Raw genomic sequence first — 13,957 nt, 5'->3', positions numbered from 1 at the left:
TAATATTTGCATTTGCCAATAACTATTGCAGGTCAGTAATTACTACTAAGAGATAAAGCATCTGTTATGATGCTCTGACCAGCAGTAAAATGCTGGACTAAACTAACTTTAACCTACGCTAACTTTTGATTTAGGGCCTCTGATACAAGTAATAACAACTACCACTCTACTTTGACTTACATTTGGTCTAAACAAAAATGGCTTTTGCCCGGCCAGCATGGCTTAGTGGTTGAGCGTCAACCTATGAACCAAAAGGCCATGGTGACTCCTGATCAGGGCACATGCCTGGGTTGCAGGTTCAGTCCCCAATGTGGGTCGTGCAGGAGGCAGCTAACCAATGACTCTGATCATTGATGTTTCTGTCTCTCTGCCTCTCCTTTTTTCTCTGAAATCAATAAAATATAGTTAAAAAAACAACAAAAAATGAGTTTTAAATCAATAATCTGATTTAACAAGCATTACACTCTTAAAAAACATTGCACAAAAAATTTAATAATTTTTCTCTTCTTAAATAGAAATCCAAAAAAGCAGTGTTACTAATCATATTTATATTAAAATATAGAAACCATACAAATATGGGATAAAATTATCCATACATAGAAAGCAGCAGTATTTTTAGTTTCAATTTCAGATATTTCTGAGTTATGGTATTTGCATTTATATAAAGGTAATACAGTTATATATAAATTATAGAGAAAATTTGTGATAGCGTATAATTTACTCTTTTTAGAACAAACAGAAATTTATTCACTCTTCAGTGCAGCCTGGAATTAAATGCACCACCATCATGTGAATGCCACAATAGCATACTAAAATGTACATAAAAAAGGAGTCTTTTTAAACCTTTGTTAGGTTTTAGTTTAAAGAAGTCAAAAAGACATATAGGAATGTCTTTGAAAAAACAAAAAAAAGCTCCCCTAATATTACTTATCTATTTTTATAATTAACATTAGTTTTTAAATCCTGGTATTTTTGAAATGTTTTTTAGTTACATGTTTTATTAACTTTCATTTAAAATGTGAACATGTTAAAATATTTGACTCTTGGTTCAAAGAGTATAAAATATATTTTTTAAATAGGAACTTCATTTTTATAAAATTTATATTAAAAATATTATTTCAAATCTATATTCATAACACATATTACCCTTATCTAGAGAAATCTTATTCATTTTATATCCTACTCATAGCGTTTTTAAAAATCTACTCAAGTAAATGCAGGAACGAATGCATATGTATTTACTCTTAACATCTATACAAGTGATCAGATATATCATAATTCATATTTTTTAATTGAAGAATATCCAATAAAATTTCTTTGATAACTTACAAAGTAAGTCAGGATTATTTTAAACTAAAAAGCAATTGCCAATAACTTCTTTGTTATAAATATCCCCAAATAATACTTTCACAATAATTTAATTAACTTTTCAATAACACATTTTCTTTGCAATGAATTCAGATCTCAGTTTACCAACCACTCAGCTGTCTACCTTTAAATTAAGAGAGAACAAGTAGAACTTACCCTCACTGTGCCTTCCCAATAACCTCACAGAAGTGATGCACTATGTGACAGTTCCTCCTCAAGTAATGATTTCCCTGGAATGAATTCTCTAACTATGTGACAGTTACTGTTCCTCAAGTCACATTTTTTCTGGAATGAATTCTCTAGTAACCCTTACCTCACTGTGAAGGGAGGTGTGGTATTTGAGGAAAAAGGGTAATGAACTATAAGGCTGGATTCCATTTTCTGGTGCCTTTTATATGTAGCACCAAAGATAAAAATCTCTTCTTATCATATTAAGGCAATGAAGTAAAGTTGGCAGTACAGGTGCCTATCACTTCTATGGAAAAGGAGCATTTATATACTTTTGTGAAACATACCATCATAATCCTATTGAAGTGTAATTGCTGTTGCAAACATTCTTATGCTGATAGAGAAATGCTCTGCATAAACGCTGCATAGACTGTTAAGATAATACATGACCCCGCTGAGAGGGTAATATTTATATAAAAGCCCATGCCAGTACCATAAATCTCTTTATTACACAAGTTTCCTTATTTAGGGGTCATTCTGTGCAAGAATATCAATCTGACTTTCCCATTAGCATAGATTAGTTAATAAAATAGTAAGTCCACAAGAATAAATTTCATTAAGAAACAAAGCCTCTTAAAATACAAAACAATGGTTTTATTTGTCATATCATTCCTTGATAAACTAAGGAAAAATGAACTACTACATCTATTTTCATAGATGCATAGATGGAAAACCTTTCATTTTCTTTTTACCCCCAACAAGCAATTTCTGAAATGACGTTACTATACCAAAATGTAAAAATAAAAAGATTCATTTTTATTAGAATTTAATATAGTCTATCCTTAAGTTTCCCAGTACAATTAAGTATATGCACGCAGTGAAAATATTTGCTCGCTAAAAAGATCCAAGTATCCCTAAAGGCTTTTATCACCCTGATTATCAAAATACTTATGACAAAATTCTCAGGTATTTCTGAGTATACAGCTTATAATTTCTTAGAAATTTAGTTGACATGGCATTCATAAATAGAATTCAGCTATTATAAGTAGTATCTTTCTTGCATTCATTTTTTTTTTCCAAGTTAGTCAGCAGTTTTCTAAACTACTTAATATTGTCCTTACCGGTAGTTTCCCTGTTTAAGCGTCACTGCACTGATTAGTCCATTATTAGTATAAAAGCCATTAATCCAAAGTGATCATTTTTATTTTTAGAAAAGAACATAAGCAACTCATATAATTTGACCTATTAATTAAATGTAGAGGAATATAATTTACTACTTACTGTTTAGCGATTTTATAGTAGTTTTCATAATCTGGAAAATTATCTTTAAAATTTGGATCTGTCTTATCACAATTATTAGATATTTAAACAAGACATGTTTCTGCAACCATCCTCCTAAAGCTTTAGTTAATCATTAAAAAAGAAAAAAAGGCAGAATCTCAAAATTAATCTGATTATCTCCCTTATATTTCAAGTTCTTTTTACTAATTAAGAAAAAAGTAAAAACCACATCTATTAATTTGTAAATACAGGAAATTATGAATACCTAGCCTTTGGTATGTTGGATTTCACTATAATTGACTGATCCCAAAATGCTTGACTTTTCTTAGAATAATTTTTCTCAAAACAAAAATAAGAAGTATGTTAATAAAACATAATATTCAAATGAGATATTACCAATTTATACTGTCTTGATTATTTTATGTCATATACAAGCTCCCTCTGCAGGTAATAACAAGGGCTAGCAAAAATATTCCAAACATGTAGGCAGTTCTCTGCATAAAGTTGCAGGTCACTGTTGTACAAAAATACTCTTACCTAGCATTGTTACCGCCTCCTTACCAATTATCTGATTAAAATACCCGCTCCTGAAAATCTGTGGCTCAACATGATTATTCTTGTCCTTCATCTTGGTTAAGAATGCAGCTTGAGCAGGCAGAATACACAAACTTTTCAGTCACCCCAAGAGCTACTCTCACCAGGTGTATTTCAAGGAAAAGAAAACATTGCCTGGCTTACAACAGCAGCAGTCTAAAATGACAGGCCACCCAAAACAGTGCTGCCCAACCCCTTTATCTGATGCATCATCTGACTGCAACGTGTAAACTAATTCAATACAAAAAAGAAAAAGAAAAATTGATTTGGTTTGCAAAATGTTCTTTGGTCCACCATAATATTTTTTCAGTCTGTTTTAGATTTCTGTTTTCACACTCTCCTCCCTATGCCCTTCCCCAGATAACAGATACAAGATGCATCTCTGCCAAGGGAGGGGGGCAAAATAAACATTGTTAAGAATGGTTCCAAGGTTTGGGGCCAACGTGTAACCAAAAAATTGTTGCTGAACAATGTTTGATGCCACTCTTAAGATTTCCCACTTGCGGAAATTTAAGGCAAATTCAGTTTGACTTACCTTTAAATGAACCGAATTGACAGGTAAAAAGAGGTTTAAAAAAAAACGCTAATATCCTTATTAACCAAGTGAAAATTAATGCTAATTGTCATGCTAAAACATACAGAAATACCACACAGAGATATCAGTTATGTTGTTTCCTACTTAAAGAAAACAAAGTTAAGAGAAAAGGCAACTTAATAACAAGCATTGTTCTTAGTGAGTTTTTTGCTTAAGGGAGAAATTTTGTTTCACTTGTATTTTTAAATAATGAGGCCCTAGATCTAGTTTAAAACCAGTAGCAATATGAAGAGTGGCTTCCATCAAGGCTATGGGTACTACACACAGCATCTGCAGCAGAAAAAAGAAGAGGGTAAGGTGGCAATGTTCCTATAATTCGTCTATACGGCTCTATAAAGAGGAAGCACCTAAAATCCAAATAGTATCTTTCTCATGACAAACAGAACTTTGAAAAGGACAAAAATGGCTAAATATCCTTAGTAAAAGTGAAAATGACTAGGACATCATAATTTTAGTATAATTTTTATTTGTTGAGGCATATGAAGCAAATTAAGGTGTTTTAGTAATAGGTCCATCCTTTTAAAAATGGAAAAAAAGACATACATTAAGCTTTTGTCAAATTATATGAAAATATGTACAATCACTGGTCTACAAATATAACCTTACATCACCACCAAAATTATTGCTTCCCCAACTGTCTTGAATGTTAACTACAGAAAAGCAGAAATATTAAGAATTAAAACACACCATGAGCATATTGAGATTAAAAACACAAATGAGTGAATAAAATACTATATAAAAAATGTGTTCTGTAACTTCTAATCAATAACCACAGTAATAAATAAGGAAAAAATGGTAGGCATTTAATTCAGAGGAATAAAATTCCTGAGTGGACAGTTCCAATGAAGTAAAGAACTAATTCCAAATGGAAATACTTCGCTTCAAAGTAAAGAGATGGAAACTCATACACACACACACACACACACACACACACATACACACACACATATATATATATATTAATTGAGAACGGATTAAGTAAATATAATCTACATAAAACAAACATATCAACTAAAGATCATATCTAAAATCTTGTGCTGATTCATCCATTATATGGCTTACTGGTGCCAAAGTATTTGATTTTGAGGATAAATGATTAAAATTAGAACTCATAAACAAAACAGAGAGAATTCTCTTTCACTGTCTCTATAGAGAGACACTATTTACTATCTTCCAGGAGAGAAAGCACTGTCCAAAGCAAGGTCAAAGGCATTGTCCAAAGCCTGCCCCGGGGCAGCCAAGAACCACTTTTGACAGATTATTCTGTCCTAAATCCAGAGCAACAATCAGTTTGAGGTGTGGACCCATGTAAAAATACCTACAAAATGATGCAAAGTGTGGATAGAACAAGCATTTCATGTTCCAAAGGCAGGAAATATCCTTGAGAACAAAATAGAGATTAAATGAATCATATCATTTGCAAAATCAGCTTAAAAACAGATCTTACACATACTTCACATTTTAGGCTTTCATTTGCACTAATTTTTAGCCAATAACTGTCAGTAAGTATTGATATATACAAAGGGAAAGAACATAAATTGCACATTTCTGTTTGTTCACGTGTGTATACATATAATTTGACCAAGAAAGGAGTTAAAGAGTATTATCTAATAATTGAAAGAGCAAAACTAAACCCTTTTTTTTAAATTAGGAACCTCACGGTTCATTCTTGTTCGCTACTACAATGGCTAAAGATCTTATTTTTCTTTCAGAAAAAGATACAGGGTTATATCTGATTTTGTCCTACAAAACAGGTTTGAATTGATCTTCGTCTGAGGTTAAACATCTTTTCAACTTCTCGAATCTCTCATGGCTAAGAACTAATAATTTATTATGTTGCTTTACTATCAGATAAAAAAAAAAACAGAAATTGCTTAATGCATCTTAAACCAGAATTAAGATTTGGTCAGTATTTCAAGAAGTTAACTCCTGCTTAACATGCCTGTTTTGGGGTTTTTTTTAATATTAGAAAATTATTCTATTTTTATTAAGGTACCGAATCTAAGCTTTAAATTTTTTAAAAAAGTCACTAAAGATTTTCCAGCTTTAAGTAGACTTCTTTTAAGGCAACTAAATTTCAATTCTGAAATTCAGAGATTAAAGTATAATCCCTGTGTGAATTTTAATGTTTTTAATGTACTCCTCACAGATTGGGGGGGGAAATCAATGACAAAACCAACAAGGGCCCGTTTTGCTCAGCATAGGATTTCTTGTCAGGTAGTGATTAATGCTGTGCTCTGTAGAGGGAGACATTACATCCGGGCTAAAAGAGACCTAAATTTTACCCTCAGGCAGAAATCTGACTTAAACATCTCTATTTAAAGTGACATTTGTCCTCCCTTTTCAACTGGTTTCCCCCAGAAATTCCAGGAAGTTGACTTCATGACCTAAAAACAGCCGAGTGGCTGTGAACAGTAGCTGTGCCTGCTCTGCACTTCAGGAAATCTGGGTGCCAGAATGAATCAAGGTGTAGGTCGTAAAACAGGTGCCCAGCTACCTGGTCTGATCAATCCCATGCCACCTTACTTCCACAGGAATCTAAGATTTACGGGCCCCTATATTTCGAGGGTCAATAGTAAAAATTTCTGTTTCTGTTGCTGATAACCTAGCTATCCCTACTGATGGACTGGGTTTCTATTGATTCATAAAAATCATAGCTGATATTTTACTACACTGATCTGAACTATTAACTGATGACAAATTACAGAAATCCAGAAAAGCAACTACTAAAAAAAAAAACAAAAACAAAAAAACCTCCCAAACAAATGTGAATGTTCAAGTGGAAATAGTACCTTATACGTCATGTAATAGCTTCCATAAAATCAAAAATGGAAAAGCAGAAAGAATGTTCACATAACTAAAGCCACCAAACACAAGATGTACGTATATTAAAACAGGTGCCAATATCCTTCCACTGTGAAACATGGGAACTTTTGATATTATTAAGCTATTTAAACACTGCTGGCAAGTTCTTACAACCAAGGTAATCTAATTTCTGTTGCATTTCAACTTAAATTGATTTTTTTTTCTTTTAGCCGTTCTGGTAATTGAACAAATTTATACAACTGTGATGGGATTTTACTTACCACCACACAATGCATAAAATCCTCTTCGAAGACAAACTATATTACTTCATAAAACTGCATTTTTGTTGTAATTAAACAAATTGTATTTAAACTTGCTTTGTGCTTCCAAAGCAATCAATAGCATTTTGCTCTAAGTTGCACTTTGCTTGCAGGTGTTAAAGCTTGGTTCCTTCATTCAATCTAACTTTTTTAAAGATAATTTTTATTTGCAAAATATGGAAGTTTTCTTTTCCTAAGAAACAGCTTTTTAAAATCGTTGGATAAGAACATATTGGGAAGTATCTGCAAATTATTGCCTACACTTAGTCTATCAGATAATTGATCTAAGCAGACTTTTTAAGTATTTTTGGATGATTAGGCCCTTTTTTTTATGACACAATGATCCACTTACAAAAATATACCTATTTACATAAAATAGCATTAAGAGACTTTCATGGTTAATAATATATTTTTATACTAAACTCAAAATACCACACTGAAGCCTTAAATAAAATTTAAGAATTACACACCCTAGTTACAGTTACTCCTTTAAAAATTATCACACTAGGTCAAGAAAAATGACATTATTTTAGGATTCTACTTCCCTAATTCCAATAGTTAACTATTTATAGGTTAAATGACCAATTTTCTTAATCTTTTTCATAAAGAATTAAAAAATAATAATAATTACTACCTGACCAATCCTAAGTAGTAAAAGGATTTCAGAAAACAGTCAATTTTTCTGCTAACAACAAGTCTAATTACAGTAATCTATGTGATTAAATACTTTTCAACCTTTCTACCTTTAATCAAGAATTATTTGAAGAGATGAATATTTGGGTGGAGCTATAGACTAATTATGTAAGATAAGTTAACTATCGTTTTAATCTGCCTTTAAAATGGAAATGTTTTAATCTTTCTTGAAAATAGTTACAAAACAGTTATCTATTCCGGTAATGTGAACTAATATTTAGACAAATTACCTTCAGAACTGATATAACCAAAACATAAATGGATTTCAAGTCCTTTTCAGGTCTAGCAGGTAAAGTTGCTATTTTTAACCCATGATCCAAATTATCAATTTGTGCAGTTTTTAACTAGGCATTTTTGCAAGAACTAAATGAACAGGGTTTTTTGTAATCATGCATTTTATTTCTAAAATGTGCTAGCTTGGAAATAATTCCACTTTAATTCTATTTGAGTCTTTTCTGCAGAAAAGCAGGCAGATGTTAAATGTGTACCTTTCCTTCAAGACACAAAATCAGATACAGTGAATATCAAGAGGCAAAGTGGACAGTCTTCGAAGAAACTTTTTTTTTAGAAAAATAGCAATCCTATTACACTAAATTCTCCGAGTTTCCAAAACTGTATTTCATTCCTAATTTAACTACAATTGGTCTGTGCTCTTAAATATCAGCTATTTGGCAAATGGTATGGATTCTTATTAAACTGAAAACAGACTTCTCTCAGGTAGATAGATACAAGTGTATTTAGCCCATACCTTAGAATAAATTGTAATAATCTCTTCATCTCATACTACACCTGTCAATAAACTGTTATTTGATCATTTATTTTACTGAAGTCAGGTCAAATAAATATTTTGATAGAAAATAGAGCAATAACAATTCATTTCTATGGTGTACAGCTTTCTAGTTACCTCCTGATCGTTCCCCCAAAAATCTCAATCTTAGCTCACATATTCCTATATTAAGACATTAAATATTACGTTAAATATTTAAATAAAACACAGAAAGCTCCAATAATGATCAAACAGAGATCTAAACCTCAGTAAGCTTTAGCTTTAAAGCTCTCCTCTTGCTAATTTTCAGAAAGGAACCGCCCAGAAGCTTGGTGTTAACGTTTCTGCTGATTGTGAAAATTGCAGCAATAAAAACTCCAACTGCTTGCCTTAAATTAAGACTTGCAGTACTACATGTGCGATCTGTATGTTTATATTAGTTTTTATAACACTTGGAAGTTTTGTTGTACGCTTTGATGTTAGTCCATTAATAAAGCAGAGAGTCAAAAGCCTGGAAAAAAAAATAATTTATTGGAAATTCTCAAGTCAAAACTTGAAATAATTGGTTTATTCTACCCCACATGATTCAATATTCTGATTTCCCCAACTACCTGCTCCCAGAGCTATCTGCATTTCTAAATTCGTTTTCTGTTGCCAACACATAGTAACCCACAGTGATTGAAAATGACAGCTGGAGAGCTTCTACAACACATTAATTTTTCTCTCTAAGTAGTCCAATTTTGTCACCTAAATGTTGAAAAGTCTTCTTTTCCCTACATTTTACACCTTTAGAGGTTTGTTGAATTTAGGATCATCATCATCATGTAAAATGAAGAGCAATTTTTTCAAGACTATTTTTAGATTATTACTAATAGCTCTGATGGATAATGTGTTTTCTTTATAGCACTCTGCACTCGAAGCAAACTAGTTAAACGGCAACTTGAGTCCAATAATAGCAATTACATCAATGTATGATTTTTTTTTTCCTCGAAAGTACTACTTAGACAACTGAAGGGATCAGATAAATAAACTACTATAAGATGATTTCAGGTTAATGATGTACAATTTGAATGCCACTAAAAAACAAACAAACAAAAAAACCCACCTCATCTTAATCTGAAAAAAATATCATCCTATTAAACTGAAGTCCAAAAATGTTAGGCAATTAATATTTTTTACTTCAGAGCTGTTTATTAATGTTAGTTTTCACTATTAAGATAAAAACAAGAGTTCTGAACGTTAATTTTTTTTAAAAAAAAGAAAACCCTCCTCCAATTAAAGGATATCAATTCACGTTCAAATTAACCAACCATCAAAGGTAAAACTATAAAAAATATGAACTTATAATTTTTTTAACCTTCCTTGAGATTCATTTTCATCTTAAACTAGGCTTTAGTAAATCTTAACCTAAACAAATAAAAGCAATACTTCCCAAAGAGTTGAAGAAAAAAGTTCTCTCTTGACACATCTGCTCACCATAAAATGACCCAAATGACCCAAGTACTTGTCCTTACTTGTTTCTTCACTCACGGATGGATACTGGCTTGTTAAAAGAAATTCAAAGAATGAATCTTTTCGCTAATGTAAAAAAGTATTAGCGAATGCACTATAAATATTAAGAAAAATAAACCAACTGCAATCTGAATTCTAGCATTTGCTGTCTGATAAAATGCAAAACTTGAGACGCAACAATAATCAAACAATTCTCTATTTAAAATATCATTCACAAAAAATCTGATTATCACTTAGCATCCTTTCAAACTTACACTTGCAATAGAAGTTTCATTAACAAAGTTCATGTTGAGTTTTAATAGTCCACTGATTTTTTTTCCTATTAATTTAACAAGTGTATTAAAAATAGTTTTCTGGGTGACAAATGAATGTGCTTTTATCACAAGATTTCTATTATTTTATAGACTCATGAAAAGCCTTTCTCTCCCCGTTTTATTAATATAACAAAGTGTAGGCCCTAGAAAAGTATTAAGTTAGAGGAAAAGCTTTCTCCTCCACTGAAGGGACCCCAAAAGACAGGCAACAGTGACTATCATAAAAGGTCACTCTTTTTCTAGGAACAAACCATTTATCAATAGAAAATAATTGTCTTGCCATTTGCAAGGACTCCATAGCAATAGACAATGTTTTTCACTCACATAATTACAAAACAGTAAAAGTTCAGAAACACAGCCTGAATCCACCTCCCTATTTTTACCCTTTACAATTCTCATTGCCCTTTGGGCCTCCCTTGGAAGCAAATGGAAGACAGGCTGAAGTTTTCTCAATTGAGCTGAAGCTAAGAAACCTTTGATATGCTAATAGTCCCCTTCAAACGGTAAGAATTCACACTTGCATTAATTCAAACAATTTGTGCAGAATGATGTGAAATGGCACCTCTTTTTAGAGGCAAGCAACAAAAGAAGAGAATCGGAATGTCTGAAGAAACTAAACAACAGAACGTTTGTTCTGCAGTATTCTCTCTATCATGCATAAATTTATTGGAGGGTGGAGAAAAGTTCCAACAAAAAGTTCCATAACACACCTGAACAGAAGTAGATTTTCTCTCTAAAGGGTTTCTCAAGAATTAGAAAGATACTGAATCTGAAGTTACAAAGTTACCTTTAACCTAGGTCAAGAGTCCCATCACAACCTGGAATGTTGCCAAAGACATCACACAACCCAATCTATTTTTCTGCTATGGATATATATTGCCTCCTCCGTGCCCATCTTTGAAGGTTCGCCCAAGATCAAACCTGATTTAGTAAGAGACATCTCAACAGGCAAATTCTTTACCAAATGGATATGACTTTTCTTCCTTGTGCAACTCGAACTGAGCAGAGCACACTCGGTGGGACCCGTTCCAGACACAAACACTGACAAGGAAATGAATGAACGAACCACGTCCGCGAAAGCTACGCCTCTGGAAGGAAAGGAGAGAGAAGTGCACACAGGGTAAAGGCTGCAGAAGAAAATTTACGAATTTGGGGTGGGGGCGGGGAGAAGAGCGCCTTCGAACCTGGCCTTTGTAACGGGAACCATATGGTTGGTGACTGCGGCTCAGACGCTCCCAGGCTGCTCGGAGAAGCTGCTAGGCAGCCTACACCTTTCAAGAAACAGGAGGAAAACATTTCCTCGGTCTGAATCCGAGACGACACCGTTTGCATCAGGAAGAAGGGAAGAAGGGGGCCAGGGAAGGGGGAAAGACGAGGGGGGTGGAGCCCACAGAAGATGGGAAAGAAGACGGACACCGCAGCACTTGTCCCTCCAACTGCGCCCTTAGAGGACAGTGTGAACAGAGGATTTAAAAAAAAAAAAAATACCAGCAAGACCTACGTTCCTTAGTCTCCGCTCAGCGACACTATGGCACAAAGTAAAGCTTCCAACGATTTCCCCTAACCCCGGCCCCGTCGTTCGGAGCAAAGAACAAACTTTGCTGATCCCAAGCGGAGAAGTCCTGCACGCGCGCCTCCCCGCTGCCGGGGCGCTGTGGTCGCTCCGCTCGCCCTCACCTCCACCGGAGGGTCCGGGCGCCCCAGCCAATCAAGGAGCTCGCGCTGGATTAGCCTGGGGGTCTCCCCTTTCCACGCGCTCCTCCCACGCCTTTTTCTCCCCGCAGCTCCCCACCCGGGACCCCCTCCTACCAACCAGGCTGCCCGAGGCACCCAGTCGCGCCACCATCCCAGGAACCCACAGGCCCAGCGCGGCCCGCTGCTGCCCTCTCACTGCAGGTCCGGGAGGCTCTCTGCCCTCCCCGGGACTCGCGGGTGCCCGGCCCCGCCACCCTCCCGCCCCGCCGGGCCACCCCTAATCGTTGCCAGCCCCAGCGCCGGCCGGCCACATCTGGCTGCGCTTTGCTGTCATCCTCGCCTCTCCATACCGGCTAACCGCCGACAAGAAGAAACAACAACCCGCAACAACTCAGCCCAGTCCTCCCCCGCCGTCCACTTCCACGGAACTCGCTCCCAGCGCCTGGACGCCCCGTTCCACTTCCAGCCAGAGACGGGTCTGCGGGCGGGCGGAGCGGGGTGGGGTGGGGTGGGAGACAGGGCCTCGCACCCCGAGCTGAGCGGCCCCGCCGAGGGCGCGCCTCCTACCCCCCTCCCCAGACGCACGGTGGAAAGAGGTGAACGGAACCTTCCGACTCCAGCTTTTCCCGAAAATCAAACTACGTCCAAGGCGATCCTACTCCGCCCCTCTCCCCCGCGGCCCCTACTGCTAGACTGAAGCCTCGAGAAGGTTCTAACAGCTCCACGAGAAAAGCCGCCGCAGGCTGGACGGGATGGGGAGTTCTGGGGCTCGATTTCCGAGGGCAAGAGGTGGGGAGTAGGGAGGGGGCGCGAGCCGCCCGAGCGAGCGCGGGTCACCCCCTCGGCCGGCGGAACATAAACAAACCGCGGAGCCCCGCTTCACCCGCGGCTGCCCGTGCCTCCAGCATCCACCCCCGGGCCGGAGGCGCAAAGCAAACAGGTCTCCCAAGCCCCGCACGCACAGAGGCACATTGTTCGTTTGCTGCGGCTCTTACCTCGGTCTGCGAGCGCGCCCCGGGGGCGGGCCGTCTGGCGCGGGGGCCGCGCGGGGAGGCGCAGAGCGCAGCGGCGACCCCGGCCGGCCAGGACCGAGGCCGGGAGTCCGCGCGGGAGGCAGCGCCGCGGCTCGGGGTGCCCTCCTGCTCGGCCGCAGCCGCCGCCTCCTCCAACCAAGCAGCCAGCGCCGGGCGACGCCGGGGGTTAGGTCAACATTTTCCCGCAGTTGCCCACTCGCGAGAGGGGTCCTGGGCGCACACGCACACACCCCCAGACCGCGCGCTCGCTTGGAAAAAAATGAAGAAAAAAAAAAATTCGGGAATCAGAGCGCAAGGGGTGGCGCAGGCAAAAGCCCGACAGAGGTGCGCAGCCGGGGGAGTCCCCTCGGAGCGGCGGCCGCAGGAGGGGTGAGCAGACGCCAGCGGCGCGAGGCCAACTCAGTGGGTCCGGCCAAGCCCGTCAGCCCGCGGTCCGCGCCGGCCCCACGGGCATCCCCGGCGCCGACCCTGCGGCCTGGGGCGCGACAGCGGCGGCCCTTCCTCACATGTCGGGTCTCCGGGCCGAGGCTGAGCGGGGGCCGCTGCCCCGCGGAAGGCTGAAGGCGAGAACGCAGGCTCGCGCGAGCGGGGAGGTTCGGGGAGGTACACGCCACGCACAGCCACGGAGTGGAGATGCCCCCCCCAACAATCCCAAGGAATTCTCCAGGAAGCTCCCGATTTCGCTCCGGCACCTCTGCGTGTGTGAGCGGAGAGCGAGGGAGAGGGAGAGGGAGAGCGAGGAAGAGAGGGAGAGACGGGGGAGTGCGAAGTCCTGACACAGACTCGCGGCGAGGTCTGAACTGGAGTCACCT

At 38.2% G+C, this 13,957-nt stretch overlaps 1 protein-coding gene across 15 annotated transcripts in view; it reads right to left on the bottom strand.

Moving 5' to 3' along the window:
• The window catches only part of ADGRL2 (adhesion G protein-coupled receptor L2), a 277,628-nt gene that overhangs the window by 172,052 nt on the left and 91,619 nt on the right, over positions 1-13,957 (bottom strand). The window contains exon 1 of one of the 15 annotated variants that reach the window (XM_036349500.1): positions 13,107-13,872. The exons of the other annotated variants lie outside the window; for them this stretch is intronic. The gene's annotated coding sequence lies outside the window, so the exon portion shown is untranslated. Of the gene's footprint in view, positions 1-13,106; positions 13,873-13,957 lie in introns of those variants that run through there. 15 annotated transcript variants of the gene reach the window in all.

Source organism: Myotis myotis, unplaced genomic scaffold (genome assembly GCF_014108235.1).
Source record: "Myotis myotis isolate mMyoMyo1 unplaced genomic scaffold, mMyoMyo1.p scaffold_m19_p_2, whole genome shotgun sequence".
NCBI lineage: Eukaryota > Metazoa > Chordata > Mammalia > Chiroptera > Vespertilionidae > Myotis > Myotis myotis.
This window is presented reverse-complemented; position numbering and strand designations above follow the sequence as displayed.